This window comes from Odocoileus virginianus, chromosome 20 (genome assembly GCF_023699985.2).
Source record: "Odocoileus virginianus isolate 20LAN1187 ecotype Illinois chromosome 20, Ovbor_1.2, whole genome shotgun sequence".
NCBI lineage: Eukaryota > Metazoa > Chordata > Mammalia > Artiodactyla > Cervidae > Odocoileus > Odocoileus virginianus.
Genome location: NC_069693.1, coordinates 2308421 through 2325830, shown reverse-complemented (window position 1 = coordinate 2325830; position 17410 = coordinate 2308421). Strand labels below are relative to the sequence as shown.

General features: G+C 39.8%; 1 long non-coding RNA gene across 1 annotated transcript; it reads right to left on the bottom strand.

The window, feature by feature from the left end:
• Positions 1-5008: 5008 nt before the first annotated feature.
• LOC139029999 (uncharacterized) lies at positions 5009-13478 on the bottom strand. Its single transcript, XR_011482339.1, has 3 exons — positions 12991-13478; positions 6984-7114; positions 5009-5859 (listed from the first exon to the last, which is right to left on the bottom strand). It is a non-coding gene; the product is annotated as an uncharacterized lncRNA (long non-coding RNA).
• Between the last annotated feature and the right edge of the window lie 3932 nt (positions 13479-17410).

The window sequence follows — 17410 nt, the reverse complement described above, 5'->3', positions numbered from 1 at the left end:
CCCATTGGTCCACATGTGTGCATTAATTATTGGAGCCTTACAATATCTTGATATCTTAAAGGACAATTGCCCTACCTTGTTTTTCAAAAGTGTCTTTGGCTATTCTTAGCCCTTGACATTTTACTGAATCCACAAAAAAATTTAAAGAGAACCAAAAACATTTTATCACAACATCTCATCTTTGCCTATGATCTGTGCTACCTGTTTATTCATGTCTTCTACAGCCAACAACAACAGTACATTGTAATTTTTTCCCATAAAGATCTTAGTTGACTTTTGGAGGTCTTTTTTCCTATTACTTACCTAACACGTTATTTTTGAGTTAAAACAGTGATAAAGCTTTTAAAAAATAATTTCATATTTATAGAAAAGTTGCAAAGATAATGTAAACATTGCTTCCTCAGTCCCCCCTGATGTTTACATCTTACCTAACTTCAGTACGTGGTCAAATGAAGAAATTACCACTAGCACAAAGCTAGTAATTATACTATAGATTTGCCATAAATGTCTTTCTTCTGTCCCAGGACCCCATCTAGAACACCACATTACATTTAGTTGTGTGTCCTTAGACAACTCCAGGCTGTGACAGCTCCTCGGTATCTCCTTGTTTTTCATGACTTTAGCAGTTTTGAGGAGTAGTGGTGAGGTATTTTGTAGAAAGTCTCAATTTGAGTTTGTCTAACAGTTTCTCATGATTTGTCTTGGATTATGGTTTTTGAGAATTATCTACTATTGCTTTTTGTATGTTTTTTTTTTTTAAATCCAGTGAATTTGCTGACCTGTCCTTGTTAGCTCTAATAGTTTCTCACAGATTTTCCTGGACGCTTTAAAAATGTTAATCTGTTTATGACAGTTTTTAGATTTTTATTGACAATTATATCTCATTTCTATCATAATGCATTCTCTAGGACCTCTGGGGAAATATGGAATAAATCTTGTTCTAGACTTGAAAGGGGATACTTATCCTTTACTATCAAGTAAAAATGTCCATAGTAAGCTTGTTTGCAAAGCCTCTTTGTTGGGGATTAAGGAAATTCCCTTTAGTTCTAGTTTTCTAAAAATTTTATCATGAATACATTTAATTTTTATGTAATGCCTTTTCTGTTATCTATTGGGAAGATTATGTTATATAATCTGTTAATGTGGAGAATTAAGGCAAATTTTCTGATGTTGAAACATGTGGCATTTGTAACCCCTACTTGATCATGATAATGAGGGTCTGATTTATATACACATGTAGCAGGATACTACTGAGTTATATTTTACTTTTGGTTTTTGCACCTAAGTTCTTATTCTACTATATTTGTTTCATTTTGGTATCAAGGTTATACTAGCCTTATAAAATTATTTGGATTTTCTTCCTGCTTATATTCTCTATAACAGAACATATAAAATAGAGTTTCTCATTTTTTGAAAGTTTAACATAACTCACTATAAAGTTAAATCTGATGTCTTTTTGCATGAAATATTTTTTACTTGGTTTCCTTAGTTTTGTTCTATATTTCTGCTTTATCTTGAGTCAATTTAGGTCATTTATATTTTCTAACAAATTTGTCCTCTTTACTTATTCTTCTTTTATATTTAATTTCTGCTCTCTATTTTATTATTTCCTTTTTTTCTCTTTGAGTTTCTTTTCCTAGCATCTTGAGTTGCACATTTAACTCATTTACCTTTAATCTTTCTTAATTTTTAACAGGTACATTTAAGGCTATTACATTCCTTTCAAGTACCACTTGAACCGCATTCCATACATTTCACTGTTGTTTGGTACTATATTCCATTGCTGCAAATAGATTTCCTCTTAGTCACACTAAGGAATGTATTTAGGTTTTCAAGTTCTTTAAAAGTCTTTTGATTATAGATTTCCAATTTAACTACATTATAGCCAAATGATATGGCCTATATGTTATTATTTGATATTTGTTAAAATTTCTTTTGTGATCTTAGGATGTAATCAATTTTTAATTGTTCAGTGTATTAGAAAAGAATAAGTATTCTCTAATTGTCAGGTACCAATTTCTATTTATGTCCATAGGATCAAGTTCTGTGTTTACATTTTCAGTATTCTTATTTTCTGTCTGCTTGATATATCAGTTCTAAATAATTATTTTTTTAAAAAATCTCCCATTAGCCTATGGCTTCATTCACTGCTCCTGGTAATTCTTTTTAGTTTTTGCTTTTATGTATTTCAAGGCCATGTTTTCAGGTAGGAACAAGCTCATGATTTCCTCTAAATCAGATATCAGAGAAATTAATCTTGAAGTCTGCCTTTAATAGGGGAGTTAATCTGTTCACATTTTATATTTCTGATATACTTGCTTGTTAAATGTGCCTTTTCCTTTGTTCCTTATTTTCTCCTTTCCTGCCTTCTACTGAGTTGATCAAGCTTATTTTTTTTCCCTTTGCTAATTTGAAAGCTTTCAATTAAATTTGTTATTTTATTGTCTAGCTTTAAATTCCTAATTATATGCAAGTACTTATTTTTTTAAACAGAGTATAAAATAATAAAGGAAGCTGGCATACCTTAGCAATTCATTGAAGTTCTTATTCCTACTTTCCTGGTTACTGTCTAGAATTTTAGCTACATATTTTTAAAACAAACCCAAAGCACAATTTTTGCAGTCAATGATTAATTACATTTATTGATAATTTATTCTCATTTCTTGAATTTTACTCCTCTCTAGGTTCTTTTTTTCCCCTCACTGTAATAAATCCTTAACTAAGCCTTTTAGTATAGGGGGCAGTCTATTTGTGTTTCTAAAAATGGCTTTAAGATATTTTTTTGAATGACAGTTTACTTAGGTATGGAATTCTAAAGAGACCCTTCTCTTATTTTGAAGATATTATTTTATTGTCTTCAACATCTAACATTGCTGATGAGGTTTGCTATGATCTAAATGTTCCTAATAGCATTGGTTTTTTCCTCTGTGGCTTTTCAAAAGGTGTTACATATGGATTTATTTTTGTTTCTCCTGCTCAGGACTTGTGTGACCAATGAAGGTCTTTCTGCCATTCTGCAGAATTCTTGGCCAGTCTATCTTGGCCAATATAGCTTTTCTGCCATTTCAACTTTATTCTCTTCTCAACCTAATAGAGTATATTTGCCCTTCTTAGTCTGTCCTTTGTTTATGTTCTCTACTTTTCATATACTTTTCTGGGTTGCTTTCTAAGTAACTCCTCTTTTGAACTGCATCCAATATAGTGTTTACCTTGATGTGTTTTACAGTGGCCATTTTTTTTTCATGTGTAAGATTTTTAATCCATACTTTTTTATATCCACCTTTGTCAAATGGATGAACATTTTATGAATACTATTCTTTATCTTTCAAGAATCTTAAAGTTATACTGAAATTATTAGAATTGCATTTTATCAGGAATGAATTCATCCTGACAGCTGATTTTGTTGTCTTGCTTATTAAGTTTTCCTATGTTTAACTCAGTGCTTTGTAAATCTAGTTTCTAAGTGTTTCTTAGAACACTTAGCTATCACCCCTGACCCCACCTGTCTCTTCCCTCCATATCTAGCTTTTTTCTTTTTTTTGGTTGTGTCTTCTTTGCTCTGAGAAACTTAGTCCTGAGACAAGTCAAATGGGGGCTCTGTGCCATGTGATAAACGGGTATGTCAGTCACTGAGCAAAATTTAAGCACAGGCTGGGTCTGCTCTACATGGCCATGTGTTCACTCCTGCCACTGCTCTTAATATAAGCTGAAGCCCTGAGTAACTATTACTGGCTTTTTTCCAGTCTCATTTCATGTCAGGAGAATCTCACCCCAGCCCCTGTTTGACACAGTGAGCCTGGGACCTCAATATGCATGGAGTGCTTCTGGACCTTGTTACTCCACAGCAGTCAAATTGTTAACTACCTCCACCTATTTAAAGATCAGAAGTCCAACAGGTTCAGCTCTTCAACCCCACAGATCCTTGTTTTTCTGTTCAGTTTTTGATCCATACAAATGTCACGCACTTCTAGATCACTGGAAGTTATATTAAAAAGAGGTTGAAGTGTGAATGCAGCATTCACAGCACCAACTCAATCAAAAATATTATCCTTTTCTTGTTGGGGGGAGGGCTCACTGCCTGGCAGGTGGGATCTTAGTTCCCCAACCAGAGATCGAACCCACACCCTTTGCACTGGAAACGCAAAGTCTTAACCACTGAACTGCCAGGGAAATCTCCAAAATACTATTTTCTAAATTATCTACAGCAGTTCTCACTTCTTTCCCAAGTGTACAATGGGGTTTTCCTGAGGCTCTATGACATGTGGTATCATCACCGAGTGAATGCTGAAGCAGTTGAGAATCTAGCTGTTTTCATTCAAGCCAGTTGTTAAAGAGATTTGTAAAGATTTAAAACAATGCCATTCTTCTCAGTAGTCTTTTGCTTTGGGAATTATTAACATTAAATTTAAAAAAGGTTGCTTATATTAACATGTAATAAACTTACTACCTATTTTAAATTAATATACATTTAAAATTTTAATTTCTAAAACTATATATATTGATAGGTGTAATCCACATAAACAAAAATTCTTTGGAGCCCTAAATCATTTTCAAGAGTGTAAATGGGGCTAATTCATTTCAATGTATGACAAAAACTACTCTAATGATGTAAAGTAATTAGCCTCCAACTAATAAAAAAAGAAAAAAAAAAAAAAGAGTGTAAATGGGTCTTGAGTTTGACAACCCCTGGTCTACAATAAATCATTAACAGATTGGGTGATCTGGGTATTATGATCCCATGGATTTGCATAGAGTTTAGTACATGGTTAAGTCTCTTCAACGAATGCTTACTCATCCATTCTTTAAGAACTATTTGAGTGCCTTATATATATATATATATATATGGACCAATGCTAGGCCAGGTTCTGGCTCACTGCAATTAAATTCGAAATGGCCCCTGCCCTAAGTCATTTATTTCATAAATATGTCTTTAAGCTTCAGTCTAGCTGGCAAAATACATAAAGTTGACAAAATAAACCTTTAAAAATTGCAGTGAGGAGTCTGAAAAAAAAACTGGCAGCTGCAATGAGGTGGAGAGGTGGGTAAGTGTTTGTGTGGCAGTTAAATAGAGCAGTCAGGGAAGGCTTCTCTGAGGAAGAGAAGCTAAAACTAAACCGTGAGAAACAGCTAGCCCTGGGAAGAGCAAGGGGAAGAATATTCTAGACAGATAAAATAGCAATATACAAAGACTAAAAAGGAAAAAAATAGACACCAGAATGCCTGGAGGATAGCAAGAATGAAGTAGAGGGGCGTAAAATGAGGTTTTACAGGTGTGCAAAAGCCAGTTCTTTAGGAACTGGAGGCCAAGATAAAGATCTTGAATTTGATCTAAAAGGTGATACGGAGTCATTAAAGATGTTTAAATAAGGTCTGACATAATCCATTGAAAGACAATTCATGTTGCTGTGTGGAGAACTAGGGGACTAGAGATTGAAAAGAGAGGAGGCCCGTAGACCAGTTAGGAGGCAGCTGTCTAGGCAGGATGACAGTGCTCTGAACCAGCAGGATGGTAGTGGAGAGATAAGGAGAAGTGGACAAATACAACGGGTGTTTTGGAGACAAAATAGACAAACCCTGCTGATAATTTGTGTATTTGTGGCAAAGGAAAAAAACATCACAAATGATTCCTATATTTTTGGTTTGAGCAGCTGGGTAGATAGAAGTGTTATTTAGTGAGTTGTAGAGTCACAGGTTTGGGCAGGGGAAGAGCAGAAAATCCAGAGCTCTCTTTTTGATATGTTACATTTGAAATGCTTACCCTCACGCAAGTGGAGATGTTGAGTAGGTACTCTGGAGAGGTCGGCTAGAGCTCTGACTCTGGAAGTTTTCCACACAGAGCTGTGAAGTGAACACTGTACTCTACAAAAACAAATTCAAAAATGTGTTCTTCAGTATTTAGTGCTCTTGCATATATATTTAGTACTCTTGCATATTCAGTGCTGGATAGGTAATTATCTTAGTACACAAATTTGTATACAGTTCCTCAGTAATGCAAATCTAACCAATTTTCTTTGAGAGTGAACTTAATTTTTTAACCCCCTCTAGGAATTTCAAGACAACAGAAAACCAAATATCCACATAAAGGCAACAAAGTCTATCACAAAAACTGCTTCTAAATTCAAATATCAAACAGTTAACTACACATAAGATTAAAGACAGGCAAAGGAGAACCCCGTCACAAATCTGATGTTAGCAGAGAAAAATTCAGTGTCAAATCTGGCTGACAGTGTTAAGGTTCAGAACTACGAGACTTCCTATAGGCCAGGAAGGCTCGCCTACCCACAGTTCTGCTCACACCCCCCTGTCCAAGAGGGCAGCAGGCGCCTTCCCTCACAGGGAGCACAAGCACTCAGAGTCAAGTTATCACATGCCAAGCAAAATACTTATCTAAAAGACAAAAGGTTATTCACATACTTTTTTCTCATATTGGTTTGCCAGGCAGAAAGCTCTAATCCTGAACTGGCAAAATGGTAGACACTCATTTATTCAACCATTTAATAAACAGGTATTATCAAACAGATCCAGACACTAGGGATAAAATGATAAAGGAGATGCAGTTTCTGCTTTCACTGGGGTGTATGGTTCACGGTGACACCAAACAATTATAAACAGCCACATAAATAAGATGAATGACACGCAGTAAATGTGACGACGATACACTGTGCTATAAGCATGTATATGAGGGAGTCTGACTTGGACCAGGTGCTGAGGAAAAACATTCCATGTCTAACAAACAGCATGTACAAAGGTCAGGAGGCAGAGAGGACTATGGAGAATCATGCAGCTAGAATACAGACCGGCTTAGGACAAAGGAGGGAGAGAGAAGTCGGACCTTGCAAGGCCTTGGAGGCCACTTAAGGAATGGAGATCCCTGACAATCACAATCTCTAGCTTGCCACAAAAATTCCCCCCAGGGTGATCAGCCAGCACTCGAATCTCACTCAAGTCTCCCAAAAAGTGGCATGATTTCCACACATACTCACATGTCAACACCTCAGGATGTGATGAGAATGTTATGGAGAGGTGATCTGGCTTTCACAACGCAGATTGTCAGCCCAGGAGAGAACCCACACTCTTATCTGGTTCATTTTGCCAAAGGCCCACCAAAATAAATCTGAAGAGAATAGGAAAAAGACCATCATCGAGATAAAAGTAAAACATGAATCAGAAAGCAGAAAAACAGCTGGAGATTAGAGAAACATTTTATAAATTCTACACATTTCACGTAATAGAAACTCCCATAGCCATAAAAAAAAAAAGATGAGAAATACCTTATGGAATGATCTCCAAGAGACACTGTTAAGTGAAAGTCAAGGTGCTGAATACTGAATATAATATGCTTCATTTGTTAAACAAAGAGGCAAACAATATACACGTTTGCTTCAATATACATGAAATAACTTTGGAAAGAAAATACACAGAACTAGTGACGCTGGTTATCTACAGGGAGGGAAACTGGTGCTGAGAGAAGGGATGTGGGAAGGAAATTTTCACTGTATACCCTTTCTCCTTTTTGAATTTTGAGCCACACAAATAAATTACCTATTCAAAGTTAAAGTGAACATGTTAATATTAACCAAGGTTTTAGACAAATGATACAAAAATTTTAATGAGAATGAACACTGTCAAGGAAAATGCTGCTGCTGCTAAGTCACTTTAGTCGTGTCCGACTCTGTGTGACCCCATAGACGGCAGCCCACCAGGCTCCTCTGTCCCTGGGATTCTCCAGTCAAGAATACTGGAGTGGGTTGCCATTTCCTTCTTCAGTCAAGGAAAATAAGAATTACTAAAACTGACTACCAATGGAATAGGAAAAAATTTAGGAGAAATCTTCTTACAAAGAATTCCTATGTGCTAAGACTCTCTATTTTATAATTTCTATGCGAAGAGCTGACTCACTGGAAAAGACCCGGATGCTAGGAAAGACTGAAGGCAAAACAAGAAGGGGTGGCAGAAGATGAGATGGTTAGATAGCATCACCAACTCAATGGACATGAATTTGAGCAAACTCTGGGAGGTAGTGAAGGACAGGGAAGCCCTGCATGGTCCATGGGGTCAGAAAGAGTTGGACATGACTGAGCAACTGACAAGACTCCACATTTTAATAGCCTAGCACAACGATTTTCAACCTCACAGTCTCTATGAGATTAAAAACTAATATTTATTTAGCACTAACAAATTGGAAAATCTTAAAGGAATGCATCACTTTCTAGGGAAGCACCAACAAATTGGAAAATCTTAAAGGAATGCATCACTTTCTAGGGAAGCAGAAATTATTTGAAATCTCAGTTTGACTGGAACTGTCCTTCAAATGCTCAAGGAGCAAATTATTCTTATTTGGTACACATTGTTCCAGAGCATTTAAAAAGACAGAAGGTTTGCAAGTTTATTCAGCTAAATTAGAAGAGTGGCCTTCAAGAACACATTTTTTACAATAAAATGGCTATCTTGTATGAGGCATTTGCTCTATGTCAAGTTTTAGGAGTCAAGTTCTTTAAAAATGATCTGGGTGCTGCTTGGAAAACAGTCTGGCAATTCCTTAAATGGTGAAATGAAAACATATATTCACATAAAAACTTGTACATGAATGTTCATAGCAGCAGTATCACACGAGTGATACTGAGTTTCCACTTCAAAAAGTAGAAATAACTCAACTGCCCATCATTTGATGGACCCACTGTTTGATAAATGGATAAATAAAAGGTGGTATATCCATACAACAGAGTATTTGGCAATAAAAAATGAAGTACTGATACATGCTACAGCATTGATGGACTTTGAAAACATTATGCTAAGTGAAAGGAAACAGTCATAAAGGCCCACAATATCGTATGATTCCATTTATATGAAATGTCCAGAATAGGCACAGACAGAAAGTAGATTAACAATTGCCTAAGGCTAGGGCAGAGGGGAATGAAGAGTGAAGGTTTCTTTTTGGGGTAATGAAAATGTTTTAAAATTGATTCTGATTATGGTTGCACAATTCTGAATGTATTAAATACCAGTGAAGTGGGTGAACTGTATGGTAGTGAATTAATTACATCTAGATGAAACTGTTATTTAAAAATATGTATCTGGGTGAGTGCTCCTGATAATCTTAATGAAACGAGAACTAATATACTTGTTTTATAAATGGGAAATCTGCAGCTCAGGGAAGATGTCATTTACTCAAGTTCATAATCTGGTTGAGACAGTCAAGACTCAAACCTAGGTCTGTCTGTCTACAGTGCTTTCTACTTCCCAACACAACTCTATGCAAATAAAGTGAGAATCTTCAAGAAACGGCCCCCTTGTTGAGAAACATAAACTGATGGCTAACAGGTTCACAAGAGCAATGTCCTAAGAACAGAAAATTCCTACAATATTATGAAACATTCCAAACTTAGAATGAGAGAGAAGGTACCCATTAAAAAACCTAGCAAGTGGTTTTCCATCTCAAATGGGTCTGACTTCAGTGAGAGTGCCCTGGAGGACAACAGAAGCAATAGCTGTCGTTTATTAAACCTTCACAGTGGGCAAGGCCTGGCGCCGAGCACTTCACATGCACTAGTGTGCTTAATCTTCACAGAAGCTCTATGAAATAGACACTATTATTATCCAGGTTTCATAGATCAGGACTGAGCTATGGGAGGTGGGCAGCTTGTCCCACGTCACATGTTAGTAGACGGTAGAGTCAGCAATCAAATCCAGATCCTCGAGACACCCAAGCTCTCACCACCGAATACACTTCTGAGATATGAAATTTGAAAGCCATAATGGAATGGATCATTCTTGAGAGGAAGGCAGATAATAAAAACTTGGCAAATATCAAGGGAGCGCTTTCTTCAGAAAGTGCCCTAATCCCTTGCCATTTACCAGCAAGTTTCTTCTCATTTCCAAGGTACAATTCCTATGCTTTATAAATTGCACCATTTCAGGGAAAAGAGGCAAAAGTCTTTCATTTTAACAACACAGCATAGGAGTTTTTAACCCCAAATATATCTTGTGAAATAGTAACAGCTAATATTAATGGAGAACTTATATGTGTCAAATTTTTCTAAGTGTTTCATTAAGTGTTAGCTTACTTACTAGTCAAGACAATTGTCTGAAGTAGGTACAATTTGGACACAGAATAGTTGAATGAAAAAGTGGTTAATTGATTGGAAAAAATAAAAATAATACTTTGTGACACATGAAAATGGTATGAAGTCCACATTTCAGTGTTCATAAATACGGTTTTATTGGACACAGCCACAGCCATGCTGACATCCTCTCTATGGCTGCTTTCACACTCCAGTGGCTCAGCTAAGTGATTCGGAGAGATACCACATATCCCACAAAGCCTGAAATATTTACTGTTTGGCCCTTAGCAGGGAAGATTTATGGACCCTCATTCTTTTGGGTATTAAATTTAAAACTCTTAGTGAAAAATGGAGGGGGAGTATATAAAAAGTACTCCCTCAAAGGAAGAAAAAGCATGGCTTTAAAGGGTGACTGGAGTAGGAATGGAAACTTCCTTCCAAACTTTCAAGGAACAAATTTCTATGTTCCAGAACGCGTTCCAAGGCCTCAAAAACAGTGGAGGACGTCCCAGTTCCTTTTAATGACTGGTTCATAAAGGTTTACAACCCCACAGCTGTTTTAATTGGAAAGAACTCTGCATAATGAAAATAACAACAGCTGACAGTTACAGAACTTTCCCTACGATTCCAGGTGCTTTGCTAAATACAAGATTTCCATGTAATCCTCAACCAAGGAAAGCAGGGTACCATTGTTATCCAATTCTCTGGGTTAATTGGAGACTCAGGAGGTTAAGCACATTGCCCAAGAAGCTCAGGCCTCTAACCCTTGCTTCTGTCTTCAGAGTCTACACTCTTAACATGACACCATTTAATTTTAATCTGGTCTGCAAATATTGAGGAAATGCACACTTTCCTGAGAAAATAAAAGTACCAAAACTACCAAAATAATCTTGAGGTGGGGAGGAGTATATAGAAGCTTCCTACTGACTTCCAAGGCTTCCCTGGTGACCTGTACGGTAAAGAATCTGCCTGCAATGCAGGAGACCAGGGTTCGATCCCTGGGTCGGGAAGATCCCCTGGAGAAGGGCATGGCAATCCACTTCAGCATTCTTGTCTGGAGAATTCCATGGACAGAAGAGCCTGGCAGGCTACAATCTATGGGATTACAAAGAGTCGGTCACAACTGAGCAACTTTCACTACCACTGCCGACTCCCAGGGAACAAACAGTTCTGTGCCATAAACTGATTTGAGGGTGTGGAGAAGGGAGCCCTCCTATACTGCTGGTAGGAATGTAAACTGGTGCAGCCACTAAGGAGGACAGCATGGAGACTCTTTAAAAACTAAACACAGGGCTACCGTGACCCTACAGTCCCACTCCTTGGCATGGATCTGGAGAAAACCACGGTCCAAAAGGATACGTGCACCCCCAGCACCCCCAGTGTTCACTGCAGCACTGTTTACAACAGCTAAGTTCATGGAAGCAACCTAAATGTCCCCCCAGAAATGAATGGGTGAAGAAAATGTGGCGCATATGTACAATGGAGTATCACTCAGCCATTAAAAAAATAGAATAATGCCATTTGCAACAACATGGATGGACCTAGAGACTGTCACACTGAGGGAAGTAACTCAGAGAAAGAAAAACATCTATCGCTTGTATGTGGAATCTAAAAAATAAAATAAAATTACAAACTTATCTACAAAACAGACACAGAGAAGGAACTTATGGTTACCAGTAGGGAATTGGGGGGGGTCAGGGATATTTAGGGAGTTTGGGATTAACATTTACACATCACTATATTTAAAATGGATAATCAACGAGGACCTGCTGCAGAGCATAGGGAACTCTGCTCATTACCGTGTAACAACCTAAATGGGAAAAGAATTTGAAAAGAATAGGTACAACTGAATGTGTCTGTACAACTGAATCACTCTGTTGTACACCTAAAACTAACACAACATTGTTGATCAACTATACTCCAATAGAAAATAAAAAGTTAAAAGAAAAGGCTTCTCAACCTAACACACCAGTGTTATACCCTAGCGGAGTCGGTTGCAATAGCACTCGTCTGTTGACTCACCACCCTCTCTCCCCTGGAAAGGAATCCCTGTAAGATAAGGAGAGTTAACATTTTCAGCTGGAGTGTGTGTCAGGGAACTACTTTAAGACTTTCTATGCAGTAATTCATCTAAGGTAGGAATGATTACTTCCTGAACTGAGAACCACAGAGACTAAATGGCTGTTGACAGTCTCACAACTAAGAAGTTAAAAGCCAAATCAGGCAGCAAAGTCAGCATCCTTAACAGACTCCCTACCATTCCATGGTAATAAATCTCAAAATCCTAATCAAACATGTTCGACCCATGGAAAAGAGAAATTGGAAAACCTGAGCCAAACTTATGGCAGGGGTTGTGGGGGCAACGGCATTCCAATAGTGCCCAGTCAGCTGTCTTCACAAATTATCTAAACTCCCAGCAGAGCGGTTCTGAACCAAAACCATCTGACTTCCCAACTCTTGATAAAGAGACTTCAAAAGCCTTATGCTAAGTTTAAGAAGCCAGCCGCAAAATACCACATACTGCACCACTTCATTTTCATGAGACTTCCAGAAAAGGGAAATCTAAAGAGACAAAGTAAACTCATGGCTCCTCAGCGGCAGGAGTGCAAACGGGCGGGACCGAGGGGAACTGTTCTAAAGCGGCCTTGCAGCGGGGCCTGCACAACTCCTCAGTGAAGTCAGAGCCGCTCAGTCCTGTCTGACTCTCCGCGGCCCCATGGACCATACAGCCCATGGGGTTCTCCAGGCCAGACTACTGGAGTGGGCAGCCTTTCTCTTCTCCGGGGGATCTTCCCAACCTAGGGATCGACCAGGTCTCCCGCTTTGCAGGCAGATTCTTCACCAGCTGAGCCACCAGGGAAGCCCGGCACAACTCTTTAATTGTGCTTTAAAAAAAAGAAAAAGAAAAAAAGTTGAGTTGAACACTTACAGTGGGTAAGTTTTAAGGTAAGTTAATTTATGTCTCAAGAAAGCTGTTTCAAAGACAAGAGGCTGGCTGTTCCGACAACCGATTCCTAATCAAAGGCAGTTTCCTAGACTCAAAGCTTCCTCTAGTCAAGTCAATGGTGGTCACGGGAAAGCCCAAATTCAGAGAAAACACGAGGGTGGAACAGAGGTAGGGAGCGGGCCCCGAACTTCAGAAGCTCTTCCTGGAAGGTTTCTCGCTGTTTGAAGAAACCTGGCGGTGAGGCTGGAGGTCTTCGGTGGGCCCGGCCGAGAAGCAGCCCCGCAGCGCGGGCAGGCAAAGGGAACCGAGGTTGTGCGGGCACCGAGGAACGCCTCATTCCCGACGGCTTGAGTCCAGCGCGAGGCCTGACAAGGACGCCCGCAGAGGCTTCGCAAGGGAGGGAAAACCGACGTCCCGAGGGGCTCCACAACGCGAGCCCACCAACCTCGCAGCCCCGAACGGCCAGGACGGGGATGGATCGCCTCCCGCGACGGCTCAAGATGGTGCCCGGACCCCGAGGGCCCGCGCGCCTGCGCCCTGGACCGGCTTTGCAATTGGGCCCAAGCCGGGCCGTCGGCCTTTCAGCGGTTTTCCCACCGGTGTGGACTAGTAGCCCGATCCCTCGGTAGCGAACGGACAGAAGAATCACGCCCTCCATTTACTGCGGCTTTAGGGTCGCAGGTCTCTAAGCCGAGCCCGGCTCCCTGAGGAGAACCGGCGAGCGGCCCGGGAACAGGCGTAGCCCTGGCCAACGCGCCGGCACTTAGTGCGCAGGCGCGCGGTGCGGGGCTCAGCGCAAAGGCGCCTGGGAAACCGCCCGGAAAGCGAGCCGGGCCTTGCCCTCAAGGAGCTCGCAGCGGAGCCAGAAGCAGAAAGAAAGCGACAGGAGTGTAGGTGTCCGTTAGCGCTGCCTGAACCGTCCGTTGTGGAGTCGGGGAAATGTGCGTTCAGACACAGTGGTTTTATTTCACGGTCTAAACAATGAGTTCATCTTTTGTCGGTGAAGTTCAGTTTCAGAATTCTGTGAGGTTGTATTTTGAATAGATTTCACTGTGTTCTGGGCAAGCGATTCCGTGACCAGAATGAACGCTCTGAGAGGGCAGGCACTTGGCGGTACACGTACTCACTGCACCTGAAGGGCACCTGGCACAGAATGAGTGCTCAGTGAATAGTTTTCGGGTCTCTGAGGTCTGCAAAGGAGCGTTTTGTTTTAGTCACTAAGTCGTGTCTCACTCTTGCGACCCCGTGGACTGTAGCCCACCAGGCTCCTCTGTCCATGAGTTTTCCCAGGCGAGAATACTGGAGTGGGTTGCCATTTCCTTCTCCAGAGCATCTTCCCTACCCAGGGATTGAACACGCGACCCCTGCGTTGGCAGACTGAGCCACCTGGGAAACTCTCAAAAGGGCATGCTGCACCAAAAGTTAGAGTTCCTGGTAAGTGAACCATCCGCTAGCTTGGCTGATAAAACCAGAGTTTCATTTGTTAAAAAGTAGTCTAGTGTGCGAAGTAGGGTTGCATGATATAGCAAGTAAAATTACAGGATAACCCAGTTAAATTTGAATTTTAAATCAATGACACTTTCTTAGCGTTAGTATTGTCCCATACTGGATTTTCTATATTTTATCTGGTACCCTAGTGAGAAGGCAAGAAGGCAATATGTTAAGGTGGAGAAGGAAGATGATTTCATTCCTCCAAGAAAGAACTGGAGAAGGAAAAAAAAAAAAAAGGCACATGGAATTTATAAATAAATACCTCCAATTATGAAGCAGACCAAAGACAATGCTTGAGAAACTTTGATTTAAACTCCCCCTAGCCCTGTGCTAAGGATTGTATTTACATTATCATAATTGAAATGTTCTCTGCAGTAGGATAATTATTATTTTTATTTTACAAATGAAGAAAGAGGCTCAAAGATAGGAAGGAGGTGGCTTGCCGAAGTTGCCATATTTTCATTCAGTCACCCCCAAAATAGTTACTGAGAATATTTTTGTGTGCTGTTCTGGTATTTTTATTCCACACACAGGCTGCCTCCTGAGCTTGAAAATTTCAGTCTCTGCTCACTCCTCAGGCGCCTTCTCCTTCCCCACGCCAGCTGTTGTTTCCATGGTAACTGACCCTCTTCTGCCTCTGTTGCTAACTAGAGCTAAGAGCTCTTGAAGGGGAAGAAGAGGAGCCAGTGACGTCAGAGTAACCTGCCTAAGGAATGGGAGGAGTGCCTGGAGCCCTCAAGCTGCCTCTCTCAGTGGTTTGTGCTAGGTGCCTGTATGTGTTCAAATCTGCCTTTGGGTGGGGTGTCTGCAGAAGAATAAAAAGTTGACTGCATGAGCCTCTTGTAGACTCCATGGAGTCATAGATTGTCAGTTCACAAGCTGCTGCGAGCACTAGTGACATTAACATTTTGCATGCTTAATACTTATTAATTCACTTAGTCTATCAGTCAGTAATGATCTGCAGAGAGCTGATTTCCTATGAGTGCTGAATGCTAAAGGTACTACTGCTGTCAATACCCTTATGGTCTCTACTGCCCTGTTCCTTAGAGTCCAGCAGGAAAGATACTTATTTATTTGTTTATTTTTAATGATTTTTTAATTGGTGCATCTTTGATATACAATATTATGTTACAAGTATATGATATAGTTATTCAGAATTTTTAAAAGTTATACTCCATTTATAGTTATTATAAAATATTGACTATATTCCCTGTGTTATACAGTATATCCTTGTAGGTTAGTTTATGGTAATAGTCTGTACCTCTTAATCCCCTACCCCTGTTTTTCCCCTCCCTGCTTCCCTTTCCCCATTGGTAACCACTAGTTCTTTCTCTACAAGTCTGGTTATTTGCTGTATTCACTAGTTTGTTATATTTTTTAGGTTCCACATATAAGCACTATCATACAGTATTTGTTTTTCTCTGACATTTCACTTAGCATAGTCCCCTCCAAGTCCATCCATGTTGTTGCAAATGGCAAACTTTCATTCTTTCTTCTGGCTCCGTAGAATTCCATTGTATATATGTAGCACATCTTCTTTATCCATTCCTCTGCTGATGGACACTTAGGTTGCTTCCATATCTTGGCTATTATAAATAGTGCTGCTGTGAACATTGAGGTACATATACCCTTTTCAAGTTAGTGTTTTTATTTTTTTTTTCAGCTATGTACCCAGAAGTGAAATTGCTTAGTCAAATGGTAGTTCTATTTTTAGTTTTTTTTGAGAAACCTCTGTACTGTTTTCCGTAGTACCTGTACCAATTTACATTCCCACCAACAGTGTATAGTTCCCTTTTTCCCATATCCTCGCCAACATTTGTTTGTGTTGTTTTGTTATTTATTTGTTCCTTTTGTTATTTTGTTACTATTTATTTGTTCATCACTATATTCTGAGAGCCCATTATGTGTGAGACATATTAAGAGTCTGGGAGAAACAGAGTGAGTTTAAAAAATAAAACAAAATGCTGTGCTGCATGGAAATGAGCATGATAGGTTTGAGGTCAGGTATTAAACAGATAATCACAAGCATGGCAAATATTTACTAAGTACCTACTGTGGTGCCAGGCACTGTTTCAGACAAAGGGACTGTAGCAATGAACAAAATAGACTTTGTATCTGTTCTCATGGAGTTTACATTACGGTGTAAAGGGAAGAAATAGATGTGAATGAATCAATTAGCATCTTTCATTTACAACACTAGAGAAGGAAAATGGCAGCCCATCCCAGTGCTTTTGCCTGGAGAATCCCAGGGACAGAGGAGCCTGGCGGGCTGTAGTCCACAGAGTTGCAAAGAGTTGGATGTGACTTAGTGACTGAACAGCAACAGCAGCAACAGTTACAATGTACAAGGTGTTCCCCTCAGACTGACTTAAATAAAAAGGAAAACTTATTGGCCTAACTGATTGAAAATGCCAGAGATATAGGTGGTCTCCTCTACTTAGAAACATGATCTCTATTATTTTTGCAAATCTCTGTGGTTTTTCTGGCCAGTATTCCCTCCTCCTGTTTCTTGCCACAGAAGCCTTCATTTTCTATGGAGAACTGATGAGTGTTTGACCCAACGCTCTGTTCTGTTGCCGTGTCCACCGTGATTGGTTCAGGAATGAGCATGTGACTCCTGGTGAGGCATTTGGAGATAGACCTGTAAGGAATGATAGCTCTTTGCTAGGATGCTAAACTGGTCCTGTCTGCCTGTTAGGGACAAAAGCAGGAGAATCAGAGCCTCCCAGTGCCTCTTCTGATGTGTCAAGGGGATAAGGTATGTACTGGACTTAGCACAAAGTGGGCTCTCAGTGACTGTCAGCAAGCGTTGTGGGTGAGTCACAAAGGGAGCGGTGAGAAGAACGTCTTCCACGGGGCCGGAAGCTCACGAGTTTGTCGACCACTTCAAAAAGTCAATCAGGAGGTTTCT